The following is an 8,123-nucleotide window of genomic DNA, read 5'->3' as shown; positions in this document are numbered from 1 at the left end:
ACCCCAGTTCTGTATGAATAAATAAATAAATCTTTAAAAAAAAAAAAAAAAAAAGGTTCTCTGATGCCTGCTTCTTGGCTACTTGAATACTTATCACTACCCTGAATCTCTGCCTGCCTCACCCATAGCTGTTCAGTCCTGCTTAGCCTTGCCATGGTTCTCTACGGTTCTGGGAAGGCCAGTCTTGATGGCTCTGAGCTTCCAAGACCTAGAACACACCTGCTGCTCTGACTTGCACGTCAACCCCACACTGAGCACATCCCACCTTCCTTCCCAGGGGCAGCTGGCATCCCTTTGTGATTCATGGTAAGTAAATCGCGGTTTGTCTGCTACTGCTTTTGTTAAAATGTCAGAGCACAAATCAGCACAGAGAAAAAGGCAAATGATGTCTCTGTATTATTATGAAAATAATTTTGACTCATGTTGAGAACTACTGTATTAGACCTCCTACAGTGAGCTTAGTTATGGTTTCCCAACAGTTACGTCCATGTTCTAACTCTTGAAAGCTGTGAATGTGACGGTGTTTAAAAAGGGGGACTCTTTGTAGATATAATGAAGTTAAGGATGTCAAGATAGGGTAACCTGGATTTCAGTGGGTCTTACGACAAATGCCTTTATAGGAGTACAGGATCATCCTGCCTCCTCACACCTTACATCCCTCATCACAGGGTACTGTTTCTTTAAAATTCCAAACTCTTCCTTACCTCTGGAATATAGGAACTGCTCTGCATTTGTCTAAATTTTCAGATCATCAATAGCACACTTTTCCTCAATTTGAAAGTTTATGAAGCATTTAAAAAGGAGGAAGGGATAGGAAAAAATTAACATGAATCAAGAAAGGTTAGCCAGCCAGTTTTAGAAAGCACAAGGACACCTTGGATTTGAGCCATTATGAGTGGGTGGACAGTTTGTAACTGGGTGGTCCCTAGGAGAAGGGAAGTTCCAGGTTCCCTGCCCCACCCAGAAGGAGGGTGGAACTGAGCAGAAAAAAAGGAGAGAGAAGAAGAGAGAAGGAAGGCAGAGGGCAGATGGAGAAGGAGACCTAAGGAAGCCACATGGAGCAGCAAACATGTGATGAAGAAACCGGGCTTGTTTCCTGGACGGGTTAAGGCAGATGTGGGTGAGATACCTGTAGGGAGGTGACTATGGCAGTGTTTATATTGATTTTGATTTTGCTCTTTTCCTCCGAGATTTGGCTGGCAATTTCAGACCCTTTTCCATGGGTCCCGGCCAGAAGGTGCTTTAGTCTTGTGGCAGGCTTTCAGGCCTTGCTTTGGGCCAATCCCTTTTGGGTGGACTTTTGCCCACAAGGGGATGGGTAACTTCAGGTGTTGATTTAGAAGTTACATTCTTTGTGTTTCATATTGTATATTAACTGTATTAAAGTCACTTTTCATTAAAGCTTTATATGTTTTGTCTTGTTGCGGCGGATGACAGAACCCACTTAGAGCAGGCAGGTTTTGGGGACTTAAGGGGTGCCTCTCTCTGAATTGAGGTGCCCTATAACAAGTTCTGCAGACAGTTGTTGACTCAGAGGGGATTTAATGAACCCATTTTTTCAGCCACCCTCTTTTTTTTTTAAGATTTATTTATTTATGCATACAGAACTGGGGTACAGGCCAGAGGTGTGGTGGGTGAGAGGCTTCACCAGAGATAGAGTGGGGAGCAGAACAGGCAGACTGACAAGGTACACTGCTGAGGGGAGCAGCAGGCGAATCAGGAGAGGTCTGCTGCATCATGTGGGTCACGTCCCTGGCTGGGGATCAAATTCATCAAATTCTTGCTGCAGTGGTTTCGAGAGCTTCTTAATGCAAAGCGTTTTGCCACCAGTGAAAGCCCCTCAGGCTCTTTCATTGTTAAGGTTATCTTCTGCTGTAGCAAATGGCTACCAGGAACCAAAGAACATAGAAGACTAGATGATGAATCTTACTGAATCTGGTTCTGTCTTTGTTACTTTCTTATTTTGTGTTTTCACGCAACTCCCAAAACTTCTCCCATATTCTAATGATAGGTTAACTTATAAATGCATCTCATAAAACCTCATAAACATAAACAAACGTCAGCACTCTTAACTCCCTTAGTGTAGTCCAGTTATCCCAGGAATCTAGATATGACTGGCTTGAATGTTCATATTCCAAGCCTTGGGGTAAAGGAAACCTAGAGTTCCTGCCAAGGTCTCTGAATTCTCTGTGGAGTCATGGTCTCATGGCCCTGCTGACACTGGCTGCTTCCACTGAATTCTTGCTCTCCATTATGTAACTTGAGGCTGTCCCTTCGTCTCTACCCTGTCTTCAGTCTGTATGTTGGTTTTCATATCTAAAAATCTCTCTTGTTTACTTGAGGTTTTGAGTATGTAGCTGCCCACAATAGCTATGTAAGAGGTGGAGGCATGTTTAAGTATCTTAAAACCAAACATAAGATACTCTTGATCTCAGCACTCTTTGGCTACATCTCTTGTTTCTGCATTCATTTTTGTTTTTCCTCCTCTGTGCTTGCCCTCTAGGAAATAAATATTTAAAAAATTCTTGCCATTTCCTTTCATCGAGCACTTTAACCTTCACAAGCTCCTACTCCCAAAGCAGGTCTAAGGCTTCACTCAAGACTTCATGATTTCCATTTTTAGATAAAAATCTCCAGACTATCTGGGATTTGTTTTTGTTTAAGACTGACTTAAAATTTGAAGGAAAAAAAATATAAAGGGACACAGTACATAAATTAAGGGAAAATAAAACAAAACAATAGCCCCTATTCCACACACACACACAAGCATTCACAGGAGAATCTTGCTCAGAATGAATTAAAGAAGCCTCAAAAACTGTGTTGCCTGGGGAAGTCCCCAGCTCAGATCCCGTCTGAAGCTTCTCAGGTTACAGAACAGCCTTCCTTCTTCAGAGGGTTGCCTCCGGCTTAGCCACCTCCTTAGGAAGGCTGGAGTGGCTTTGGATTCATTACCTCCCAAGGTGGCTATTTGGCAGCCACTGACTGCTGAGGGTCTTCAAATACTGTCTGGCATTAAGACTGGACAGACTTAGCGGTGTCATTTATGTTCCAAGAGCCCACCAGACCAAGTCCAGGAATCCACCTGTGTCCCAGTTTGTCTGTACCCCCTTCCCAGTCTAGCTTCCCCACTCCCCTACTTCTCTGTCCTGGGGGCACTTCTTCACCAGTCATGTTCACATGAATCTATGGCTCAGTTTTTTTCTGGGAGATTGCACAACCTAAGATACTAGGGATTCCATTTTGTTGGTTAAACAAGTAAGGAACTGATTCTTTTATGGGTATATTGATACACCGAACACCTCGAGATGTACCGGGCTATTGAGAAAGCTTCATGATTATGTGTATAATACCCTTATAAAAAGCAAAAACTAGCTCATGAGATAAGACATGGAGAGGGGCTGCCCTGGTGGCCGAGGAGGAAGTGTCAGCACTATCACCCCAAAGGCCCACGATACATTGGCCAGAACTCAATTCCCAGCCAGGGACCTGACCCACATATGGCACAGCAGACCTCGCCCGCTGCTCCCCTCAGCAGTATATTTCAGTAGATTTGCCTGTTCTGCTCCCCACTCTGTTTCTGGTGAATCCTCTCAGCCCTCACACCTCTAGTCTACACCCCAGTTCTTCTATAAAAAGGAAATAAATAAATTAATTAAAAAAAATTAAAACTAGGGCCCTCCCTGGTGGCACAGCACCAAGAAACTAAAGCCACTTCAGCATGAGTTAGATTCCTCGGCAGTCTTCTGACCCCCCACCTGTTCCCTTCAGCAGTGTATTTCAATTCATCTGTCTGCTCTGCTCCCCACTCTGTCTTTGGTGAATCCTCTCACTGCCCCTGCAACTCTGGTCTGTACCCCAGTTCTGAATGCATAAATAAATCTTTAAAAAAAATTAAAACTGGGCCCTCCCTGGTGGCTCAGCAGGTTAAAGCACAGCACTAAGAAGCTTAAGCCACTTCCTCATGAGTTCGATCCCCGCCTGCCCTGGAGGAGGCAGACCCCTCCTGACCCGCCGCTGCTCCCCTCAGCAGTGTACTTTGTTGATCTGCCTGTTCTGTACCCTGCTCTGTCTCTGGTGAATCTTCTCACCCTCCGCATCTCTGGCCTGTACCCCAGTTCTGTATGAATAAATAAATAAATCTTAAAAAAAATAACCTTAAAAATAAAAAAGACATGGAGACACATAGGTATAATATGAAGCCACATGTCCTTTATTCCTGCAAAAAGATTGAATATCCTCTCTGCATACAAGCAAGAACTCAAAGAGGTAAGGAGGGAAAGCTCACAGCTTCATGGTCTTAAATGCTGGGCTTGGGAAGAAATAAGTTTTCCAAACAAAAAGTTGGAAGTGGAAGACTTGTTAACTGGGTAAAATAGTACAGGTAGTTGAACATAGGAGGTTGCAAAGATAAAGAAAACCATAGTGTTAAATGGGCTTTGAGAGGATATTCTATTTTTGAAAGACTGAAGCCCTGCCATATAACTTCATCGCTCACATTGCCTCTCATATTCTATGGGCGGATGATATAACGTGGGTCAATGGGGTTGTTATATATTTGTGCAATGGAAGCAATTATTAGGGAACATATTCAGATATGCAAAAACTCATCCTATAACTTCTGGTATAATAGCTCTTCTAAGCCTCCATTCCACTAGGGAAGGAGAAATTGAATTTTGGTTAGATTGTGTGATACCGTACCAGCTCTTTTCTCTCAAGCTGCACTGACATTCTAGGACCCTCTAGACAGGTCTTTCAGGACCCTGATCCTCATCATGTCCCAGGCACCTGATGCCTGGTTTATCAAGCATAGGCAGTTCAGTGCTGAGATGTTCCTCATTCCTACCCTGTAGATATTCTTTGGTCCCCACTGCTCTTTTGCTCCTCCCATGCCACCCTGGAGCAGGGGATACTCTGGAAAGTTCCCCTGGGATCTCTGACCTGAGCAAGGTGTTAGGGCTCATCTCTAATTTCCTACTGTTTCCATTTTCTCCCTCTCTCCACTCCCCTCTGCCTGTGGAATCATATTTACTAACACAATGGGAGTTGGCTCTTCTCACATCTTTTTTCTCCCTCCCAATCACTGTCTATATTTTAAGCCATTTCTAGTCCTTAAGGATTCTGAAACTACCAAATGAGAAAGAGACCTCCTGTTTGCTTTCTTTTGTCATGGATTGACATGGGGGGTTGGGTGGGGTAGGTGGAAGTGGGGAGAAATCATAGAACAAAACAGGGCAAGGAATGGAGTGAAACTGGCATTAACAATGACATATAGAGGGCCATCCCTGGTGGTACAACAGGGTAAAGCGCAGCACTGTGAAGCCAGCCACAGCCATGCAGCCACTGCAGCACAAGTTCAATCCCGGCCAGGGAGGTGACCCACATGGCTCAGCAGACCTCTCTTATCCCACCTGCTGCTCCCCTCAGCAGTGTACTTCATCAATCTGCCTATTCTGCTCCCTACTCTGTCTCTGGGGAAGCCTCTTACCCCCTGCACCTCTGCCCTGTACCCCAGCTCTGTAGGAATAAATAAATATAAAAAATAAAAATAAAAAAAACAATGACATATAGATGTGTTAGGTGCCCTATCATTCCCTGAAAATGTTGGTGTGAGTACCTCTCATCTCAACACAAACATTCTCATTGGGGAAACTTAGTTGTATTTTGCTGCTTTTGGCAGACACCAATTTTTAAAGTAGGTATAGTCTTGCAAAAAAAAAAAAATTTGAGAAGAAGGTACAGAAATTTCCCATATTCTTCCTGCATCTAGTTATGCACAGCTCCTCCCGCTATCTACAGCCACCAGCAATAGGTTACATTTATAATCAATAAACCTACACTGACACATCGTCATCACCCAAAGTCCATAGTTTGCATTTTAATTCACTCTGGTGTTGTAATTCTATGATTTTAGACAGATGTGAAATGACATTTATCTACCATGACAGCATTATACAGAATAATTCCACTGTCCTAAAAAACCCACTGCGCTCTGCCTATTCATCTTTCCTTCCTTGCAATCCCTGGTTTTGTCATCACTGATCTTTTTTATTGTTTTGATTTTTCCATAATATTGTATAGTTGGAATCACATGGTACGCAGCTTTTTAGATTGGCTTCTTTCCCTTTTGACATACATTTAGGGTTTCTTTGTGTCTTTTCATGGCTTGATAGCTCTTTGTAGAGCTGAATATTATCTATTGTCTGGGTTGGTTTTACACAGTTCATTATCCACTCACTTACTGAAGGATGTTGGTTGCTTACAAGTTTTGGCAATTATGAATAAAGATGCTAGAAACATCTGTGTACAGGTTTTTGTGTGAACATACGGTTTGATTCATTTGGGTAAATTCTGAGGAGTCTAATTGCTGGATCATATGGTAACAACATGTTTAGTTTTATAAAAAACTAACAAACTGCCTTACAAAGTAGCTATACTGGGTTTGCATTCTCACCAGCAGTGAGTGAAAATTGCTGTTGCTCTACAACTTTGCCATTTGTCAGTGTTTAGGGTTTGGTCATTCTAATAGTGCAATATTATCTTTTTGTTGATCTAATTTGCATTTCTTTAATAACGTGACATGGAATGACTTTTTACATGTTTATCTGCCATCTGCAAGGTGTCTAGTGAGGTGAATCTTTTGCTCATTTTTTCAAAAAACCAGGTTGATTGCTTTCTTATTATTTAAGAATTCTTTGTATATTTCCAATGTGTGAATGTGTGGCTTGCAAACATTTCTCCTACTTGCGGCTTGTTTTCTCATTCTCTTGACAGTTTCTTTTTTGGAGCAAAAGGTTTTAGTGTAATGATGCTTAGTTTATCAATGACTTCTTGCATGAATTATGCCTGTGGTGATATTTCTAAAATCATTACTATACCCACGTTCACCTATGTTTTCTCATGTTATCTTTAGGAGTTTTCATATTTTGCATTTTACATTTAGTTTTAGAATCCATTTTGATCTGACTTTTGTGAAGGGTCTACATTCTGTGTCTGGAGTCACTTTTTTTTTTTTTAAAGATTTTATTTATTTATTCATACAGAACTGAGGTACAGGCCAGAGATGCAGAGGGTGAGAGGGTTCACCAGAGACAGAGTAGGTAGCAGAACAGGCAGATGAACGAAGTACACTGCTGAGGGGAGCAGCGGGCGGGTCAGGAGAGGTCTGCCGCACCATGTGGTCACCTCTGGGGCAAGCAGGGATGAACTCATGCTGAAGTGGCTTAAGCTTAGTGCTGTGCTTTAACCCGCTCTGCCACCGGGAAGGGCCTGGATTCACTTTTTTGCATGTGTATATCTATATCCAGTTGTTCTAGGCCCATTTGCTAAAAAGATGACCTTTTGTCCATTGTATTGTCTTTACTCCTTTGTTAAAGATCAATTGACTATATTTACACTTGTTTATTTGTGAAGACTATTCTGTTCTATTGATTTAGTCTCCTCCTCTTTCATAGTGTTAGACCTGCAACTTATTCCCGTCTTTAATATTGTATTAGTTCATTTGGGTATTTTGCCTCTCCAAACTTTAAAATAAGTTGATTGATATACACAAAATAGCATGCTAGGATTTTGATTGAGATTATGCTAAATTTATACATCAAATTGGAAAGAACTGATATCTTGACAATACTGAATCTACTTATCCTTGAGCATGATAAGACTACATATACTCAGATTTCTTTTCAGTGTTTTGTCATTTTCCTCATAGAAGTTGTTAATGCCCTTTTATTTTTTAATTTTATTTTTTAAAATTTATGCATACAACAACTGGGGTGCAAGCTAGAAATGCAGGGAGTATAGGGTTCACCAGAGTGGCAAGCAACACAGGAGAATCTGCTGAAATTCACTGCTGAAGGCAGCAGCAGGAGAAACAGGAAAGGTCTGCTGCACCATGTGAGTCTGCTCCCTGCCTGGGGATCGAACTCATGCTGTAGTGGCTGCCATAAGCTTCATAGTGCTGAGACTTTAATCCCTGCACCACCAGGAAGGTCTTTTTTAAAAAAAGATTTATTTATTTATGCATACAGAACTAAGGTACAGACCATAGGTGCAGGGGGCCGTGAGAGGATTCATCAGAGGTAGAGTGGGGAGAAGAACAGGCAGGCTGACGAAGAACACTGCTGAGG

Source organism: Condylura cristata, unplaced genomic scaffold (assembly GCF_000260355.1).
Source record: "Condylura cristata isolate star-nosed mole 26May11 unplaced genomic scaffold, ConCri1.0 scaffold00004, whole genome shotgun sequence".
In the NCBI taxonomy this organism is placed as follows: domain Eukaryota; kingdom Metazoa; phylum Chordata; class Mammalia; order Eulipotyphla; family Talpidae; genus Condylura; species Condylura cristata.
The sequence above is the reverse complement of the archived record's forward strand: the minus strand, read 5'-3'. Positions refer to the sequence as shown.